Source organism: Polypterus senegalus, unplaced genomic scaffold (assembly GCF_016835505.1).
Source record: "Polypterus senegalus isolate Bchr_013 unplaced genomic scaffold, ASM1683550v1 scaffold_5880, whole genome shotgun sequence".
NCBI classification, from domain to species: domain Eukaryota; kingdom Metazoa; phylum Chordata; class Cladistia; order Polypteriformes; family Polypteridae; genus Polypterus; species Polypterus senegalus.
This window is the reverse complement of record NW_024381679.1, coordinates 18,261-37,777: the sequence shown is the minus strand read 5'-3', so window position 1 is coordinate 37,777 and position 19,517 is coordinate 18,261. Positions and strand designations below refer to the sequence as shown.

The 19,517-nt window shown below is 43.1% G+C and overlaps 18 non-coding genes across 18 annotated transcripts; all 18 read left to right on the top strand.

Moving 5' to 3' along the window:
- The first annotated feature begins 51 nt into the window (after positions 1-51).
- On the top strand, positions 52-122 carry trnap-ugg. Its single transcript has one exon. It is a non-coding gene; the product is annotated as a tRNA-Pro (tRNA).
- Positions 123-1,062: 940 nt separating this feature from the next.
- Positions 1,063-1,133, top strand: trnap-ugg. The gene has a single exon. It is a non-coding gene; the product is annotated as a tRNA-Pro (tRNA).
- A 941-nt stretch (positions 1,134-2,074) lies between these two features.
- trnap-ugg lies at positions 2,075-2,145 on the top strand. The gene has a single exon. It is a non-coding gene; the product is annotated as a tRNA-Pro (tRNA).
- Positions 2,146-4,095: 1,950 nt separating this feature from the next.
- On the top strand, positions 4,096-4,167 carry trnap-ugg. Its single transcript has one exon. It is a non-coding gene; the product is annotated as a tRNA-Pro (tRNA).
- Positions 4,168-5,110: 943 nt separating this feature from the next.
- trnap-ugg lies at positions 5,111-5,181 on the top strand. Its single transcript has one exon. It is a non-coding gene; the product is annotated as a tRNA-Pro (tRNA).
- A 1,957-nt stretch (positions 5,182-7,138) lies between these two features.
- Positions 7,139-7,210, top strand: trnap-ugg. Its single transcript has one exon. It is a non-coding gene; the product is annotated as a tRNA-Pro (tRNA).
- A 939-nt stretch (positions 7,211-8,149) lies between these two features.
- trnap-ugg lies at positions 8,150-8,220 on the top strand. The gene has a single exon. It is a non-coding gene; the product is annotated as a tRNA-Pro (tRNA).
- A 1,957-nt stretch (positions 8,221-10,177) lies between these two features.
- Positions 10,178-10,248, top strand: trnap-ugg. Its single transcript has one exon. It is a non-coding gene; the product is annotated as a tRNA-Pro (tRNA).
- Positions 10,249-10,379: 131 nt separating this feature from the next.
- Positions 10,380-10,451, top strand: trnap-agg. Its single transcript has one exon. It is a non-coding gene; the product is annotated as a tRNA-Pro (tRNA).
- A 473-nt stretch (positions 10,452-10,924) lies between these two features.
- On the top strand, positions 10,925-10,996 carry trnap-cgg. The gene has a single exon. It is a non-coding gene; the product is annotated as a tRNA-Pro (tRNA).
- A 1,953-nt stretch (positions 10,997-12,949) lies between these two features.
- Positions 12,950-13,020, top strand: trnap-ugg. Its single transcript has one exon. It is a non-coding gene; the product is annotated as a tRNA-Pro (tRNA).
- A 310-nt stretch (positions 13,021-13,330) lies between these two features.
- trnap-agg lies at positions 13,331-13,402 on the top strand. The gene has a single exon. It is a non-coding gene; the product is annotated as a tRNA-Pro (tRNA).
- A 1,488-nt stretch (positions 13,403-14,890) lies between these two features.
- On the top strand, positions 14,891-14,962 carry trnap-ugg. The gene has a single exon. It is a non-coding gene; the product is annotated as a tRNA-Pro (tRNA).
- A 311-nt stretch (positions 14,963-15,273) lies between these two features.
- trnap-agg lies at positions 15,274-15,345 on the top strand. Its single transcript has one exon. It is a non-coding gene; the product is annotated as a tRNA-Pro (tRNA).
- Positions 15,346-15,817: 472 nt separating this feature from the next.
- Positions 15,818-15,889, top strand: trnap-cgg. Its single transcript has one exon. It is a non-coding gene; the product is annotated as a tRNA-Pro (tRNA).
- A 945-nt stretch (positions 15,890-16,834) lies between these two features.
- Positions 16,835-16,906, top strand: trnap-ugg. The gene has a single exon. It is a non-coding gene; the product is annotated as a tRNA-Pro (tRNA).
- A 942-nt stretch (positions 16,907-17,848) lies between these two features.
- trnap-ugg lies at positions 17,849-17,919 on the top strand. Its single transcript has one exon. It is a non-coding gene; the product is annotated as a tRNA-Pro (tRNA).
- A 1,326-nt stretch (positions 17,920-19,245) lies between these two features.
- trnap-agg lies at positions 19,246-19,317 on the top strand. Its single transcript has one exon. It is a non-coding gene; the product is annotated as a tRNA-Pro (tRNA).
- The last annotated feature ends 200 nt before the right edge of the window (positions 19,318-19,517 follow it).

Sequence of the window (19,517 nt, the reverse complement as noted above, 5' to 3'; positions counted from 1 at the left end):
CAATAGCAGCCATACTGCCTAGGAGAATGCCAAAAAGGGGCGCGCTCAGCCGGCTTGTTGGTCTAGGGGTATGATTCTCGCTTTGGGTGCGAGAGGTCCCGGTTCAAATCCCGGACAAGCCCGTCTTACTTGCTTCGTTTGCGATTCATATCTGAGAGTGTTTAAGTTACGTTTTAGAGATAGTTTCCAATGATAACCATTCCACGTATCGTTCCAGTCTACTTGATGATTAGGCAAAGCAATGGAACGAGATACAGCAACTGATAAATGTTCATCCCGTTGCCGTCGCGCGTTTCTTTCACCAGTACGTGTCAATATCTGCACTGCTTCTTACAGAAATATTTTGGCTTGCATGTCGGTAGAAAAGAGAACTTGCTGACCCTAAACACCCTAAAATACCTGACCAACACAACCATTAAGCCATTTAAGACATGGAAACGAACTGATATATACCTGTTGTTGTTGTTTGCTTCTTCTGGCGCTCCGTCAGCTGCTTCCGCACTTTCAGCAATGAGGAAACAGCTGGTGATCATTTCTTGAAAGAAGTAAAGCTTTTCGTATGCGGCCAGGAAAGGAAGCAGTAAAGAATTTCCATTTGGAACTGAATTTTTGTCAGGTGTAAATAAAACAAATTCACTTTTCAACTGAAGGATTGAGAGAATGCAGCCTTCCGGTTTTGCCTTAAAGCTTCGGTTAAGACGAAAGGAATTCTAACGCCGTTTCAGAAGAGTACCCCTTCAGATTTGGGCTGGAAATAAACCTCAATGAGTTTCAAGGATCCGCTAAGATTTATTTCATGCGTTAGTCTGAAATGTTTCTTTGCGCTTAATTTCGCAACTCTGCCAGCATTTGGAATGTGGAATTGATTTTCTGCAGTTTTCAGAACATTTAATTGTCACGTATGTCAGAAACAAAAAGAATCCAAAGTTCCTTGCGCCTCTGAGAAGCCCTTGATTTCTTTAGAAGTACATTCCTTCGAGAAATTTTGCTTTGAAACACACAATGCAAATCTTGCGGCAATAGCAGCCATACTGCCTAGGAGAATGCCAAAAGCGCTCAGCCGGCTTGTTGGTCTAGGGGTATGATTCTCGCTTTGGGTGCGAGAGGTCCCGGTTCAAATCCCGGACAAGCCCGTCTTACTTGCTTCGTTTGCGATTCATATCTGAGAGTGTTTAAGTTACGTTTTAGAGATAGTTTCCAATGCTAACCATTCCACGTATCGTTCCAGTCTACTTGATGATTAGGCAAAGCAATGGAACGAGATACAGCAACTGATAAATGTTCATCCCGTTGACGTCGGCGTTTCTTTCACCAGTACGTGTCAATATCTGCACTGCTTCTTACAGAAATATTTTGGCTTGCATGTCGGTAGAAAAGAGAACTTGCTGACCCTAAACACCCTAAAATACCTGACCAACACAACCATTAAGCCATTTAAGACATGGAAACGAACTGATATATACCTGTTGTTGTTGTTTGCTTCTTCTGGCGCTCCGTCAGCTGCTTCCGCACTTTCAGCAATGAGGAAACAGCTGGTGATCATTTCTTGAAAGAAGTAAAGCTTTTCGTATGCGGCCAGGAAAGGAAGCAGTAAAGAATTTCCATTTGGAACTGAATTTTTGTCAGGTGTAAATAAAACAAATTCACTTTTCAACTGAAGGATTGAGAGAATGCAGCCTTCGGGTTTTGCCTTAAAGCTTCGGTTAAGACGAAAGGAATTCTAACGCCGTTTCAGAAGAGTACCCCTTCAGATTTGGGCTGGAAATAAACCTCAATGAGTTTCAAGGATCCGCTAAGATTTATTTCATGCGTTAGTCTGAAATGTTTCTTTGCGCTTAATTTCGCAACTCTGCCAGCATTTGGAATGTGGAATTGATTTTCTGCAGTTTTCAGAACATTTAATTGTCACGTATGTCAGAAACAAAAAGAATCCAAAGTTCCTTGCGCCTCTGAGAAGCCCTTGATTTCTTTAGAAGTACATTCCTTCGAGAAATTTTGCTTTGAAACACACAATGCAAATCTTGCGGCAATAGCAGCCATACTGCCTAGGAGAATGCCAAAAGCGCGCTCAGCCGGCTTGTTGGTCTAGGGGTATGATTCTCGCTTTGGGTGCGAGAGGTCCCGGTTCAAATCCCGGACAAGCCCGTCTTACTTGCTTCGTTTGCGATTCATATCTGAGAGTGTTTAAGTTACGTTTAGAGATAGTTTCCAATGCTAACCATTCCACGTATCGTTCCAGTCTACTTGATGATTAGGCAAAGCAATGGAACGAGATACAGCAACTGATAAATGTTCATCCCGTTGCCGTCAGCGTTTCTTTCACCAGTACGTGTCAATATCTGCACTGCTTCTTACAGAAATATTTTGGCTTGCATGTCGGTAGAAAAGAGAACTTGCTGACCCTAAACACCCTAAAATACCTGACCAACACAACCATTAAGCCATTTAAGACATGGAAACGAACTGATATATACCTGTTGTTGTTGTTTGCTTCTTCTGGCGCTCCGTCAGCTGCTTCCGCACTTTCAGCAATGAGGAAACAGCTGGTGATCATTTCTTGAAAGAAGTAAAGCTTTTCGTATGCGGCCAGGAAAGGAAGCAGTAAAGAATTTCCATTTGGAACTGAATTTTTGTCAGGTGTAAATAAAACAAATTCACTTTTCAACTGAAGGATTGAGAGAATGCAGCCTTCCGGGTTTTTGCCTTAAAGCTTCGGTTAAGACGAAAGGAATTCTAACGCCGTTTCAGAAGAGTACCCCTTCAGATTTGGGCTGGAAATAAACCTCAATGAGTTTCAAGGATCCGCTAAGATTTATTTCATGCGTTAGTCTGAAATGTTTCTTTGCGCTTAATTTCGCAACTCTGCCAGCATTTGGAATGTGGAATTGATTTTCTGCAGTTTTCAGAACATTTAATTGTCACGTATGTCAGAAACAAAAAGAATCCAAAGTTCCTTGCGCCTCTGAGAAGCCCTTGATTTCTTTAGAAGTACATTCCTTCGAGAAATTTTGCTTTGAAACACACAATGCAAATCTTGCGCAATAGCAGCCATACTGCCTAGGAGAATGCCAAAAGCGCGCTCAGCCGGCTTGTTGGTCTAGGGTATGATTCTCGCTTTGGTTGCGAGAGGTCCTGGTTTCAAATCCCGGACAAGCCCGTCTTACTTGCTTCGTTTGCGATTCATATCTGAGAGTGTTTAAGTTACGTTTTAGAGATAGTTTCCAATGCTAACCATTCCACGTATCGTTCCAGTCTACTTGATGATTAGGCAAAGCAATGGAACGAGATACAGCAACTGATAAATGTTCATCCCGTTGACGTCGCGTTTCTTTCACCAGTACGTGTCAATATCTGCACTGCTTCTTACAGAAATATTTTGGCTTGCATGTCGGTAGAAAAGAGAACTTGCTGACCCTAAACACCCTAAAATACCTGACCAACACAACCATTAAGCCATTTAAGACATGGAAACGAACTGATATATACCTGTTGTTGTTGTTTGCTTCTTCTGGCGCTCCGTCAGCTGCTTCCGCACTTTCAGCAATGAGGAAACAGCTGGTGATCATTTCTTGAAAGAAGTAAAGCTTTTCGTATGCGGCCAGGAAAGGAAGCAGTAAAGAATTTCCATTTGGAACTGAATTTTTGTCAGGTGTAAATAAAACAAATTCACTTTTCAACTGAAGGATTGAGAGAATGCAGCCTTCCGGGTTTTTGCCTTAAAGCTTCGTTAAGACGAAAGGAATTCTAACGCCGTTTCAGAAGAGTACCCCTTCAGATTTGGGCTGGAAATAAACCTCAATGAGTTTCAAGGATCCGCTAAGATTTATTTCATGCGTTAGTCTGAAATGTTTCTTTGCGCTTAATTTCGCAACTCTGCCAGCATTTGGAATGTGGAATTGATTTTCTGCAGTTTTCAGAACATTTAATTGTCACGTATGTCAGAAACAAAAGAATCCAAAGTTCCTTGCGCCTCTGAGAAGCCCTTGATTTCTTTAGAAGTACATTCCTTCGAGAAATTTTGCTTTGAAACACACAATGCAAATCTTGCGGCAATAGCAGCCATACTGCCTAGGAGAATGCCAAAAGCGCTCAGCCGGCTTGTTGGTCTAGGGGTATGATTCTCGCTTTGGGTGCGAGAGGTCCCAGGTTCAAATCCCGGACAAGCCCGTCTTACTTGCTTCGTTTGCGATTCATATCTGAGAGTGTTTAAGTTACGTTTTAGAGATAGTTTCCAATGCTAACCATTCCACGTATCGTTCCAGTCTACTTGATGATTAGGCAAAGCAATGGAACGAGATACAGCAACTGATAAATGTTCATCCCGTTGCCGTCGGCGTTTCTTTCACCAGTACGTGTCAATATCTGCACTGCTTCTTACAGAAATATTTTGGCTTGCATGTCGGTAGAAAAGAGAACTTGCTGACCCTAAACACCCTAAAATACCTGACCAACACAACCATTAAGCCATTTAAGACATGGAAACGAACTGATATATACCTGTTGTTGTTGTTTGCTTCTTCTGGCGCTCCGTCAGCTGCTTCCGCACTTTCAGCAATGAGGAAACAGCTGGTGATCATTTCTTGAAAGAAGTAAAGCTTTTCGTATGCGGCCAGGAAAGGAAGCAGTAAAGAATTTCCATTTGGAACTGAATTTTTGTCAGGTGTAAATAAAACAAATTCACTTTTCAACTGAAGGATTGAGAGAATGCAGCCTTCCGGGTTTTTGCCTTAAAGCTTCGGTTAAGACGAAAGGAATTCTAACGCCGTTTCAGAAGAGTACCCCTTCAGATTTGGGCTGGAAATAAACCTCAATGAGTTTCAAGGATCCGCTAAGATTTATTTCATGCGTTAGTCTGAAATGTTTCTTTGCGCTTAATTTCGCAACTCTGCCAGCATTTGGAATGTGGAATTGATTTTCTGCAGTTTTCAGAACATTTAATTGTCACGTATGTCAGAAACAAAAAGAATCCAAAGTTCCTTGCGCCTCTGAGAAGCCCTTGATTTCTTTAGAAGTACATTCCTTCGAGAAATTTTGCTTTGAAACACACAATGCAAATCTTGCGGCAATAGCAGCCATACTGCCTAGGAGAATGCCAAAAGCGCGCTCAGCCGGCTTGTTGGTCTAGGGGTATGATTCTCGCTTTGGGTGCGAGAGGTCCCGGTTCAAATCCCGGACAAGCCCGTCTTACTTGCTTCGTTTGCGATTCATATCTGAGAGTGTTTAAGTTACGTTTTAGAGATAGTTTCCAATGCTAACCATTCCACGTATCGTTCCAGTCTACTTGATGATTAGGCAAAGCAATGGAACGAGATACAGCAACTGATAAATGTTCATCCCGTTGACGTCGGCGTTTCTTTCACCAGTACGTGTCAATATCTGCACTGCTTCTTACAGAAATATTTTGGCTTGCATGTCGGTAGAAAAGAGAACTTGCTGACCCTAAACACCCTAAAATACCTGACCAACACAACCATTAAGCCATTTAAGACATGGAAACGAACTGATATATACCTGTTGTTGTTGTTTGCTTCTTCTGGCGCTCCGTCAGCTGCTTCCGCACTTTCAGCAATGAGGAAACAGCTGGTGATCATTTCTTGAAAGAAGTAAAGCTTTTCGTATGCGGCCAGGAAAGGAAGCAGTAAAGAATTTCCATTTGGAACTGAATTTTTGTCAGGTGTAAATAAAACAAATTCACTTTTCAACTGAAGGATTGAGAGAATGCAGCCTTCCGGTCATTTGCCTTAAAGCTTCGGTTAAGACGAAAGGAATTCTAACGCCGTTTCAGAAGAGTACCCCTTCAGATTTGGGCTGGAAATAAACCTCAATGAGTTTCAAGGATCCGCTAAGATTTATTTCATGCGTTAGTCTGAAATGTTTCTTTGCGCTTAATTTCGCAACTCTGCCAGCATTTGGAATGTGGAATTGATTTTCTGCAGTTTTCAGAACATTTAATTGTCACGTATGTCAGAAACAAAAGAATCCAAAGTTCCTTGCGCCTCTGAGAAGCCCTTGATTTCTTTAGAAGTACATTCCTTCGAGAAATTTTGCTTTGAAACACACAATGCAAATCTTGCGGCAATAGCAGCCATACTGCCTAGGAGAATGCCAAAAGCGCGCTCAGCCGGCTTGTTGGTCTAGGGTATGATTCTCGCTTTGGGTGCGAGAGGTCCCGGTTCAAATCCCGGACAAGCCCGTCTTACTTGCTTCGTTTGCGATTCATATCTGAGAGTGTTTAAGTTACGTTTTAGAGATAGTTTCCAATGCTAACCATTCCACGTATCGTTCCAGTCTACTTGATGATTAGGCAAAGCAATGGAACGAGATACAGCAACTGATAAATGTTCATCCCGTTGACGTCGGCGTTTCTTTCACCAGTACGTGTCAATATCTGCACTGCTTCTTACAGAAATATTTTGGCTTGCATGTCGGTAGAAAAGAGAACTTGCTGACCCTAAACACCCTAAAATACCTGACCAACACAACCATTAAGCCATTTAAGACATGGAAACGAACTGATATATACCTGTTGTTGTTGTTTGCTTCTTCTGGCGCTCCGTCAGCTGCTTCCGCACTTTCAGCAATGAGGAAACAGCTGGTGATCATTTCTTGAAAGAAGTAAAGCTTTTCGTATGCGGCCAGGAAAGGAAGCAGTAAAGAATTTCCATTTGGAACTGAATTTTTGTCAGGTGTAAATAAAACAAATTCACTTTTCAACTGAAGGATTGAGAGAATGCAGCCTTCCGGGTTTTTGCCTTAAAGCTTCGGTTAAGACGAAAGGAATTCTAACGCCGTTTCAGAAGAGTACCCCTTCAGATTTGGGCTGGAAATAAACCTCAATGAGTTTCAAGGATCCGCTAAGATTTATTTCATGCGTTAGTCTGAAATGTTTCTTTGCGCTTAATTTCGCAACTCTGCCAGCATTTGGAATGTGGAATTGATTTTCTGCAGTTTTCAGAACATTTAATTGTCACGTATGTCAGAAACAAAAGAATCCAAAGTTCCTTGCGCCTCTGAGAAGCCCTTGATTTCTTTAGAAGTACATTCCTTCGAGAAATTTTGCTTTGAAACACACAATGCAAATCTTGCTGCAATAGCAGCCATACTGCCTAGGAGAATGCCAAAAGGGGCGCGCTCAGCCGGCTTGTTGGTCTAGGGGTATGATTCTCGCTTTGGGTGCGAGAGGTCCCGGGTTCAAATCCCGGACAAGCCCGTCTTACTTGCTTCGTTTGCGATTCATATCTGAGAGTGTTTAAGTTACGTTTTAGAGATAGTTTCCAATGCTAACCATTCCACGTATCGTTCCAGTCTACTTGATGATTAGGCAAAGCAATGGAACGAGATACAGCAACTGATAAATGTTCATCCCGTTGCCGTTCGCGTTTCTTTCACCAGTACGTGTCAATATCTGCACTGCTTCTTACAGAAATATTTTGGCTTGCATGTCGGTAGAAAAGAGAACTTGCTGACCCTAAACACCCTAAAATACCTGACCAACACAACCATTAAGCCATTTAAGACATGGAAACGAACTGATATATACCTGTTGTTGTTGTTTGCTTCTTCTGGCGCTCCGTCAGCTGCTTCCGCACTTTCAGCAATGAGGAAACAGCTGGTGATCATTTCTTGAAAGAAGTAAAGCTTTTCGTATGCGGCCAGGAAAGGAAGCAGTAAAGAATTTCCATTTGGAACTGAATTTTTGTCAGGTGTAAATAAAACAAATTCACTTTTCAACTGAAGGATTGAGAGAATGCAGCCTTCCGGTTTTGCCTTAAAGCTTCGGTTAAGACGAAAGGAATTCTAACGCCGTTTCAGAAGAGTACCCCTTCAGATTTGGGCTGGAAATAAACCTCAATGAGTTTCAAGGATCCGCTAAGATTTATTTCATGCGTTAGTCTGAAATGTTTCTTTGCGCTTAATTTCGCAACTCTGCCAGCATTTGGAATGTGGAATTGATTTTCTGCAGTTTTCAGAACATTTAATTGTCACGTATGTCAGAAACAAAAGAATCCAAAGTTCCTTGCGCCTCTGAGAAGCCCTTGATTTCTTTAGAAGTACATTCCTTCGAGAAATTTTGCTTTGAAACACACAATGCAAATCTTGCGGCAATAGCAGCCATACTGCCTAGGAGAATGCCAAAAAGCGCTCAGCCGGCTTGTTGGTCTAGGGGTATGATTCTCGCTTTGGGTGCGAGAGGTCCCGGTTCAAATCCCGGACAAGCCCGTCTTACTTGCTTCGTTTGCGATTCATATCTGAGAGTGTTTAAGTTACGTTTTAGAGATAGTTTCCAATGCTAACCATTCCACGTATCGTTCCAGTCTACTTGATGATTAGGCAAAGCAATGGAACGAGATACAGCAACTGATAAATGTTCATCCCGTTGCGTCGCGTTTCTTTCACCAGTACGTGTCAATATCTGCACTGCTTCTTACAGAAATATTTTGGCTTGCATGTCGGTAGAAAAGAGAACTTGCTGACCCTAAACACCCTAAAATACCTGACCAACACAACCATTAAGCCATTTAAGACATGGAAACGAACTGATATATACCTGTTGTTGTTGTTTGCTTCTTCTGGCGCTCCGTCAGCTGCTTCCGCACTTTCAGCAATGAGGAAACAGCTGGTGATCATTTCTTGAAAGAAGTAAAGCTTTTCGTATGCGGCCAGGAAAGGAAGCAGTAAAGAATTTCCATTTGGAACTGAATTTTTGTCAGGTGTAAATAAAACAAATTCACTTTTCAACTGAAGGATTGAGAGAATGCAGCCTTCCGGGTTTTTGCCTTAAAGCTTCGGTTAAGACGAAAGGAATTCTAACGCCGTTTCAGAAGAGTACCCCTTCAGATTTGGGCTGGAAATAAACCTCAATGAGTTTCAAGGATCCGCTAAGATTTATTTCATGCGTTAGTCTGAAATGTTTCTTTGCGCTTAATTTCGCAACTCTGCCAGCATTTGGAATGTGGAATTGATTTTCTGCAGTTTTCAGAACATTTAATTGTCACGTATGTCAGAAACAAAAGAATCCAAAGTTCCTTGCGCCTCTGAGAAGCCCTTGATTTCTTTAGAAGTACATTCCTTCGAGAAATTTTGCTTTGAAACACACAATGCAAATCTTGCGGCAATAGCAGCCATACTGCCTAGGAGAATGCCAAAAGGCGCGCGCTCAGCCGGCTTGTTGGTCTAGGGGTATGATTCTCGCTTTGGGTGCGAGAGGTCCGGTTCAAATCCCGGACAAGCCCGTCTTACTTGCTTCGTTTGCGATTCATATCTGAGAGTGTTTAAGTTACGTTTTAGAGATAGTTTCCAATGCTAACCATTCCACGTATCGTTCCAGTCTACTTGATGATTAGGCAAAGCAATGGAACGAGATACAGCAACTGATAAATGTTCATCCCGTTGACGTCGGCGTTTCTTTCACCAGTACGTGTCAATATCTGCACTGCTTCTTACAGAAATATTTTGGCTTGCATGTCGGTAGAAAAGAGAACTTGCTGACCCTAAACACCCTAAAATACCTGACCAACACAACCATTAAGCCATTTAAGACATGGAAACGAACTGATATATACCTGTTGTTGTTGTTTGCTTCTTCTGGCGGCTCCGTCAGCTGCTTCCGCACTTTCAGCAATGAGGAAACAGCTGGTGATCATTTCTTGAAAGAAGTAAAGCTTTTCGTATGCGGCCAGGAAAGGAAGCAGTAAAGAATTTCCATTTGGAACTGAATTTTTGTCAGGTGTAAATAAAACAAATTCACTTTTCAACTGAAGGATTGAGAGAATGCAGCCTTCCGGGTTTTTGCCTTAAAGCTTCGGTTAAGACGAAAGGAATTCTAACGCCGTTTCAGAAGAGTACCCCTTCAGATTTGGGCTGGAAATAAACCTCAATGAGTTTCAAGGATCCGCTAAGATTTATTTCATGCGTTAGTCTGAAATGTTTCTTTGCGCTTAATTTCGCAACTCTGCCAGCATTTGGAATGTGGAATTGATTTTCTGCAGTTTTCAGAACATTTAATTGTCACGTATGTCAGAAACAAAAAGAATCCAAAGTTCCTTGCGCCTCTGAGAAGCCCTTGATTTCTTTAGAAGTACATTCCTTCGAGAAATTTTGCTTTGAAACACACAATGCAAATCTTGCGGCAATAGCAGCCATACTGCCTAGGAGAATGCCAAAAGCGCGCTCAGCCGGCTTGTTGGTCTAGGGTATGATTCTCGCTTTGGGTGCGAGAGGTCCCGGGTTCAAATCCCGGACAAGCCCCACGCAGATTGTAGGCAACCGTTGTCTTCAAGTGTATCCTGTAAAGCCATGAAAAATGAACTCTTGAAATGGGTGATGAGAATTAAAATTCCAAACCCTAAGTGGGACATTAAAAGTGTTCCACATGTGCTGGCTTGTTGGTCTAGGGGTATGATTCTCGCTTAGGGTGCGAGAGGTCCCGGGTTCAAATCCCGGACAAGCCCGTCTTTGCTTGATCCTTTGCAGTTTGCCTCTTCCGGAAATGGTGGGAATCCCCCCATGAAGCTTCTGAATGGCTTAAGAAAGGCGTTGCTCCCGTCTCGCTTACCAGATGCAGCTGAGAAGAAAGCGCACCCGTTCAAAGCGACAACCTTAAAGGAGCTCCTCTTCCCATTGCTGCCTTTCCTGGTAGGGTTCTTCCTAAAGAACCGCTTTTCCTTGGTGAAAGCGGCACAAAGCGATTCCTTACCTGGAATGATTGAAAATAGCTTCATCTGTTCTTCTTGCCGCTGCTGCCTAGAACTTGAAGGAAAACTTTGGCGATTTTGCTGAAAGCAGTGTAAAGCTTCACACAAAGGAAGACAATTCTCTGATGGGATAATTGATTTCTACTTTCAGCGGTCCAATTCCAGAGGTAAAACATCCGTACGAACCTTAAGTTTTAAAACACTGCCGGTCAGGCCCGCAGCTTGATGTTGGCTTGTTGGTCTAGGGGTATGATTCTCGCTTCGGGTGCGAGAGGTCCCGGGTTCAAATCCCGGACAAGCCCGTCTTACTTTCTTCGTTTGCGATTCATATCTGAGAGTGTTTCAGTTACGTTTTAGAGATAGTTTCCAATGCTAACCATTCCGCGTATCGTTCCAGTCTACTTGATGATTAGGCAGAGCAATGGAACGAGATACAGCAACTGATCAATGTTCATCCCGCTGCCGTCGGCGTTCCTTTCACCAGTACGTGCCAATATCTGCACTGCTTCTTACAGAAATATTTTGGCTTGCATGTCGGTAGAAAAGAGAACTTGCTGACACTAAACACCCTAAAATACCTGACCAACACAACCATTAAGCCATTTAAGACATGGAAACGAACTGATATATATCTATTGTTGTTGTTTTCTTCTTCTTGCCGCTCCTTCAGCTGCTTCCGCACTTTCAGCAATGAGGAAACAGCTGGTGATCATTCTTGAAAGAAGTAAAGCTTTTAGTATGCGGCCAGGAAAGGAAGCAGTAAAGAATTTCCATTTGGAACTGAATTTTTGTCAGGTGTAAATAAAACAAATTCACTTTTCAACTGAAGGATTGAGAGAATGCAGCCTTCCGGGCATTTGCTTTAAAGCTTCGTTAAGACGAAAGGAATTCTAACGCCGTTTCAGAAGAGTACCCCTTCAGATTTGGGCTGGAAATAAACCTCAATGAGTTTCAAGGATCCGCTAAGATTTATTTCATGCGTTAGTCTGAAATGTTTCTTTGCGCTGAATTTCGCAACTCTGCCAGCATTTGGAATGTGGAATTGATTTTCTGCAGTTTTCAGAACATTTAATTGTCACGTATGTCAGAAACAAAAGAATCCAAAGTTCCTTGCGCCTCTGAGAAGCCCTTGATTTCTTTAGAAGTGCATTCCTCGAAAATTTTGCTTAGAAACACACAATGCAAATCTTGCGGCAATAGCAGCCAAACTGCCTAGGAGAATGCCAAAAAAGCGCGCGCTCAGCCGGCTTGTTGGTCTAGGGTATGATTCTCGCTTTGGGTGCGAGAGGTCCCGGTTCAAATCCCGGACAAGCCCGTCTTACTTGCTTCGTTTGCGATTCATATCTGAGAGTGTTTAAGTTACGTTTTAGAGATAGTTTCCAATGCTAACCATTCCACGTATCGTTCCAGTCTACTTGATGATTAGGCAAAGCAATGGAACGAGATACAGCAACTGATAAATGTTCATCCCGTTGCCGTCAGCGTTTCTTTCACCAGTACGTGTCAATATCTGCACTGCTTCTTACAGAAATATTTTGGCTTGCATGTCGGTAGAAAAGAGAACTTGCTGACCCTAAACACCCTAAAATACCTGACCAACACAACCATTAAGCCATTTAAGACATGGAAACGAACTGATATATACCTGTTGTTGTTGTTTGCTTCTTCTGGCCGCTCCGTCAGCTGCTTCCGCACTTTCAGCAATGAGGAAACAGCTGGTGATCATTCTTGAAAGAAGTAAAGCTTTTCGTATGCGGCCAGGAAAGGAAGCAGTAAAAATTTCCATTTGGAACTGAATTTTTGTCAGGTGTAAATAAAACAAATTCACTTTTCAACTGAAGGATTGAGAGAATGCAGCCTTCGGGTTTTGCCTTAAAGCTTCGGTTAAGGCGAAAGGAATTCTAACGCCGTTTCAGAAGAGTACCCCTTCAGATTTGGGCTGGAAATAAACCTCAATGAGTTTCAAGGATCCGCTAAGATTTATTTCATGCGTTAGTCTGAAATGTTTCTTTGCGCTTAATTTCGCAACTCTGCCAGCATTTGGAATGTGGAATTGATTTTCTGCAGTTTTCAGAACATTTAATTGTCACGTATGTCAGAAACAAAAAATCCAAAGTTCCTTGCGCCTCTGAGAAGCCCTTGATTTCTTTAGAAGTACATTCCTTGAGAAATTTTGCTTTGAAACACACAATGCAAATCTTGCGGCAATAGCAGCCATACTGCCTAGGAGAATGCCAAGAAGCGCGCGCTCAGCCGGCTTGTTGGTCTAGGGTATGATTCTCGCTTTGGGTGCGAGAGGTCCCGGGTTCAAATCCCGGACAAGCCCTCCTTCATTTACCCACGTTAACTCTTGTCCTAGTGCTTCAACTCGGTTGCGTTCTTTGCATTACGGGCAAAGTCTGAGCGACATGCAAAGCGGTTGTCGACCTATAATAGTTTGCCTCTGTTTTGCGCTTCCACTACCCAAATTGGCCTTAACCCAACGGGAATCATTGCGCCACTCAACACGCAGATTGTAGGCAACCGTTGTCTTCAAGTGTATCCTGTAAAGCCATGAAAAATGAACTCTTGAAATGGGTGATGAGAATTAAAATTCCAAACCCTAAGTGGGACATTAAAAGTGTTCCACATGTGCTGGCTTGTTGGTCTAGGGGTATGATTCTCGCTTAGGGTGCGAGAGGTCCCGGGTTCAAATCCCGGACAAGCCCGTCTTTGCTTGATCCTTTGCAGTTTGCCTCTTCCGGAAATGGTGGGAATCCCCCCATGAAGCTTCTGAATGGCTTAAGAAAGGCGTTGCTCCCGTCTCGCTTACCAGATGCAGCTGAGAAGAAAACGCACCCGTTCAAAAGCGACAACCTTAAAGGAGCTCCTCTTCCCATTGCTGCCTTTCCTGGTAGGGTTCTTCCTAAAGAACCGCTTTTCCTTGGTGAAACGGCACAAAGCGATTCCTTACCTGGAATGATTGAAAATAGCTTCATCTGTTCTTCTTGCCGCTGCTGCCTAGAACTTGAAGGAAAACTTTGGCGATTTTGCTGAAAGCAGTGTAAAGCTTCACACAAAGGAAGACAATTCTCTGATGGGATAATTGATTTCTACTTTCAGCGGTCCAATTCCAGAGGTAAAACATCCGTCTGAACCTTAAGTTTTAAAACACTGCGGTCAGGCCCCACAGCTTCGATGTTGGCTTGTTGGTCTAGGGGTATGATTCTCGCTCGGGTGCGAGAGGTCCCGGGTTCAAATCCCGGACAAGCCCGTCTTACTTTCTTCGTTTGCGATTCATATCTGAGAGTGTTTCAGTTACGTTTTAGAGATAGTTTCCAATGCTAACCATTCCACGTACCGTTCCAGTCTACTTGATGATTAGGCAGAGCAATGGAACGAGATACAGCAACTGATCAATGTTCATCCCGCTGCCGTCGGCGTTCCTTTCACCAGTACGTGCCAATATCTGCACTGCTTCTTACAGAAATATTTTGGCTTGCATGTCGGTAGAAAAGAGAACTTGCTGACACTAAACACCCTAAAATACCTGACCAACACAACCATTAAGCCATTTAAGACATGGAAACGAACTGATATATATCTGTTGTTGTTGTTTGCTTCTTCTGGCCGCTCCGTCAGCTGCTTCCGCACTTTCAGCAATGAGGAAACAGCTGGTGATCATTTCTTGAAAGTAAAGCTTTTCGTATGCGGCCAGGAAAGGAAGCAGTAAAGAATTTCCATTTGGAACTGAATTTTTGTCAGGTGTAAATAAAACAAATTCACTTTTCAACTGAAGGATTGAGAGAATGCAGCCTTCGGGTTTTTGCCTTAAAGCTTCGGTTAAGACGAAAGGAATTCTAACGCCGTTTCAGAAGAGTACCCCTTCAGATTTGGGCTGGAAATAAACCTCAATGAGTTTCAAGGATCCGCTAAGATTTATTTCATGCGTTAGTCTGAAATGTTTCTTTGCGCTTAATTTCGCAACTCTGCCAGCATTTGGAATGTGGAATTGATTTTCTGCAGTTTTCAGAACATTTAATTGTCACGTATGTCAGAAACAAAAGAATCCAAAGTTCCTTGCGCCTCTGAGAAGCCCTTGATTTCTTTAGAAGTACATTCCTTCGAGAAATTTTGCTTTGAAACACACAATGCAAATCTTGCGGCAATAGCAGCCATACTGCCTAGGAGAATGCCAAGAAGGCGCGCGCTCAGCCGGCTTGTTGGTCTAGGGGTATGATTCTCGCTTTGGGTGCGAGAGGTCCCGGGTTCAAATCCCGGACAAGCCCTCCTTCATTTACCCACGTTAACTCTTGTCCTAGTGCTTCAACTCGGTTGCGTTCTTTGCATTACCGGGCAAAGTCTGAGCGACATGCAAAGCGGTTGTCGACCTATAATAGTTTGCCTCTGTTTTGCGCTTCCACTACCCAAATTGGCCTTAACCCAACGGGAATCATTGCGCCACTCAACACGCAGATTGTAGGCAACCGTTGTCTTCAAGTGTATCCTGTAAAGCCATGAAAAATGAACTCTTGAAATGGGTGATGAGAATTAAAATTCCAAACCCTAAGTGGGACATTAAAAGTGTTCCACATGTGCTGGCTTGTTGGTCTAGGGGTATGATTCTCGCTTAGGGTGCGAGAGGTCCCGGGTTCAAATCCCGGACAAGCCCGTCTTTGCTTGATCCTTTGCAGTTTGCCTCTTCCGGAAATGGTGGGAATCCCCCCATGAAGCTTCTGAATGGCTTAAGAAAGACGTTGCTCCCGTCTGCTTACCAGATGCAGCTGAGAAGAAAACGCACCCGTTCAAAAGCGACAACCTTAAAGGAGCTCCTCTTCCCATTGCTGCCTTTCCTGGTAGGGTTCTTCCTAAAGAACCGCTTTTCCTTGGTGAAACGGCACAAAACGATTCCTTACCTGGAATGATTGAAAATAGCTTCATCTGTTCTTCTTGCCGCTGCTGCCTAGAACTTGAAGGAAAACTTTGGCGATTTTTGCTGAAAGCAGTGTAAAGCTTCACACAAAGGAAGACAATTCTCTGATGGGATAATTGATTTCTACTTTCAGCGGTCCAATTCCAGAGGTAAAACATCCGTCGAACCTTAAGTTTTAAAACACTGCGGTCAGGCCCCGCAGCTCGATGTTGGCTTGTTGGTCTAGGGGTATGATTCTCGCTTCGGGTGCGTGAGGTCCCGGGTTCAAATCCCGGACAAGCCCGTCTTACTTTCTTCGTTTGCGATTCATATCTGAGAGTGTTTCAGTTACGTTTTAGAGATAGTTTCCAATGCTAACCATTCCACGTACCGTTCCAGTCTACTTGATGATTAGGCAGAGCAATGGAACGAGATACAGCAACTGATCAATGTTCATCCCGCTGCCGTCGGCGTTCCTTTCACCAGTACGTGCCAATATCTGCACTGCTTCTTACAGAAATATTTTGGCTTGCATGTCGGTAGAAAAGAGAACTTGCTGACACTAAACACCCTAAAATACCTGACCAACACAACCATTAAGCCATTTAAGACATGGAAACGAACTGATATATATCTATTGTTGTTGTTTTCTTCTTCTTGCGCTCCTTCAGCTGCTTCCGCACTTTCAGCAATTAGGAACAGCTGGTGATCATTTCTTGAAAGAAGTAAAGCTTTTCGTATGCGGCCAGGAAAGGAAGCAGTAAAGAATTTCCATTTAGAACTGAATTTTTGTCAGGTGTAAATAAAACAAATTCACTTTTCAACTGAAGGATTGAGAGAATGCAGCCTTCCGGGCATTTGCTTTAAAGCTTCGGTTAAGACGAAAGGAATTCTAACGCCGTTTCAGAAGAGTACCCCTTCAGATTTGGGCTGGAAATAAACCTCAATGAGTTTCAAGGATCCGTGAAGATTGATTTTATGCGTTAGTGTGAAATGTTTCTTTGCGCTGAATTTCGCAACTCTGCCAGCGTTTGGAATGTGGAATTGATTTTCTACAGTTTTCAGAACATTTAATTGTCACGTATGTCAGAAACAAAAAGAACCCAAAGTTCCTTGCGCCTCTGAGAAGCCCTTGATTTCTTTAGAAGTGCATTCCTTCGAGAAATTTTGCTTTGAAACACACAATGCAAATCTTGCGGCAATAGCAGCCATACTGCCTAGGAGAATGCCAAAAAGCGCGCGCTCAGCCGGCTTGTTGGTCTAGGGGTATGATTCTCGCTTTGGGTGCGAGAGGTCCCGGGTTCAAATCCCGGACAAGCCCGTCTTACTTGCTTCGTTTGCGATTCATATCTGAGAGTGTTTAAGTTACGTTTTAGAGATAGTTTCCAATGATAACCATTCCACGTATCGTTCCAGTCTACTTGATGATTAGGCAAAGCAATGGAACGAGATACAGCAACTGATAAATGTTCATCCCGTTGCCGTCGCGTTTCTTTCACCAGTACGTGTCAATATCTGCACTGCTTCTTACAGAAATATTTTGGCTTGCATGTCGGTAGAAAAGAGAACTTGCTGACCCTAAACACCCTAAAATACCTGACCAACACAACCATTAAGCCATTTAAGACATGGAAACGAACTGATATATACCTGTTGTTGTTGTTTGCTTCTTCTGGCCGCTCCGTCAGCTGCTTCCGCACTTTCAGCAATGAGGAAACAGCTGGTGATCATTTCTTGAAAGAAGTAAAGCTTTTCGTATGCGGCCAGGAAAGGAAGCAGTAAAGAATTTCCATTTGGAACTGAATTTTTGTCAGGTGTAAATAAAACAAATTCACTTTTCAACTGAAGGATTGAGAGAATGCAGCCTTCCGGGTTTTTGCCTTAAAGCTTCGGTTAAGACGAAAGGAATTCTAACGCCGTTTCAGAAGAGTACCCCTTCAGATTTGGGCTGGAAATAAACCTCAATGAGTTTCAAGGATCCGCTAAGATTTATTTCATGCGTTAGTCTGAAATGTTTCTTTGCGCTTAATTTCGCAACTCTGCCAGCATTTGGAATGTGGAATTGATTTTCTGCAGTTTTCAGAACATTTAATTGTCACGTATGTCAGAAACAAAAAGAATCCAAAGTTCCTTGCGCCTCTGAGAAGCCCTTGATTTCTTTAGAAGTGCATTCCTTCGAAAATTTTGCTTTGAAACACACAATGCAAATCTTGCGGCAATAGCAGCCATACTGCCTATGAGAATGCCAAAAGCTCGCTCAGCCGGCTTGTTGGTCTAGGGTATGATTCTCGCTTTGGGTGCGAGAGGTCCCGGGTTCAAATCCCGGACAAGCCCGTCTTACTTGCTTCGTTTGCGATTCATATCTGAGAGTGTTTAAGTTACGTTTTAGAGATAGTTTCCAATGATAACCATTCCACGTATCGTTCCAGTCTACTTGATGATTAGGCAAAGCAATGGAACGAGATACAGCAACTGATAAATGTTCATCCCGTTGCCGTCAGCGTTTCTTTCACCAGTACGTGTCAATATCTGCACTGCTTCTTACAGAAATATTTTGGCTTGCATGTCGGTAGAAAAGAGAACTTGCTGACCCTAAACACCCTAAAATACCTGACCAACACAACCATTAAGCCATTTAAGACATGGAAACGAACTGATATATACCTGTTGTTGTTGTTTGCTTCTTCTGGCCGCTCCGTCAGCTGCTTCCGCACTTTCAGCAATGAGGAAACAGCTGGTGATCATTCTTGAAAGAAGTAAAGCTTTTCGTATGCGGCCAGGAAAGGAAGCAGTAAAGAATTTCCATTTGGAACTGAATTTTTGTCAGGTGTAAATAAAACAAATTCACTTTTCAACTGAAGGATTGAGAGAATGCAGCCTTACGGGCTTTTGCCTTAAAGCTTCGGTTAAGGCGAAAGGAATTCTAACGCCGTTTCAGAAGAGTACCCCTTCAGATTTGGGCTGGAAATAAACCTCAATGAGTTTCAAGGATCCGCTAAGATTTATTTCATGCGTTAGTCTGAAATGTTTCTTTGCGCTTAATTTCGCAACTCTGCCAGCATTTGGAATGTGGAATTGATTTTCTGCAGTTTTCAGAACATTTAATTGTCACGTATGTCAGAAACAAAAAGAATCCAAAGTTCCTTGCGCCTCTGAGAAGCCCTTGATTTCTTTAGAAGTACATTCCTTCGAGAAATTTTGCTTTGAAACACACAATGCAAATCTTGCGGCAATAGCAGCCATACTGCCTAGGAGAATGCCAAGAAGGCGCGCTCAGCCGGCTTGTTGGTCTAGGGTATGATTCTCGCTTTGGGTGCGAGAGGTCCCGGTTCAAATCCCGGACAAGCCCTCCTTCATTTACCCACGTTAACTCTTGTCCTAGTGCTTCAACTTCGGTTGCGTTCTTTGCATTACGGGCAAAGTCTGAGCGACATGCAAAACGGTTGTCGACCTATAATAGTTTGCCTCTGTTTTGCGCTTCCACTACCCAAATTGGCCTTAACCCAACGGGAATCATTGCGCCACTCAACACGCAGATTGTAGGCAACCGTTGTCTTCAAGTGTATCCTGTAAAGCCATGAAAAATGAACTCTTGAAATGGGTGATGAGAATTAAAATTCCAAACCCTAAGTGGGACATTAAAAGTGTTCCACATGTGCTGGCTTGTTGGTCTAGGGGTATGATTCTCGCTTAGGGTGCGAGAGGTCCCGGGTTCAAATCCCGGACAAGCCCGTCTTTGCTTGATCCTTTGCAGTTTGCCTCTTCCGGAAATGGTGGGAATCCCCCCATGAAGCTTCTGAATGGCTTAAGAAAGACGTTGCTCCCGTCTACTTACCAGATGCAGCTGAGAAGAAAACGCACCCGTTCAAAAGCGACAACCTTAAAGGAGCTCCTCTTCCCATTGCTGCCTTTCCTGGTAGGGTTCTTCCTAA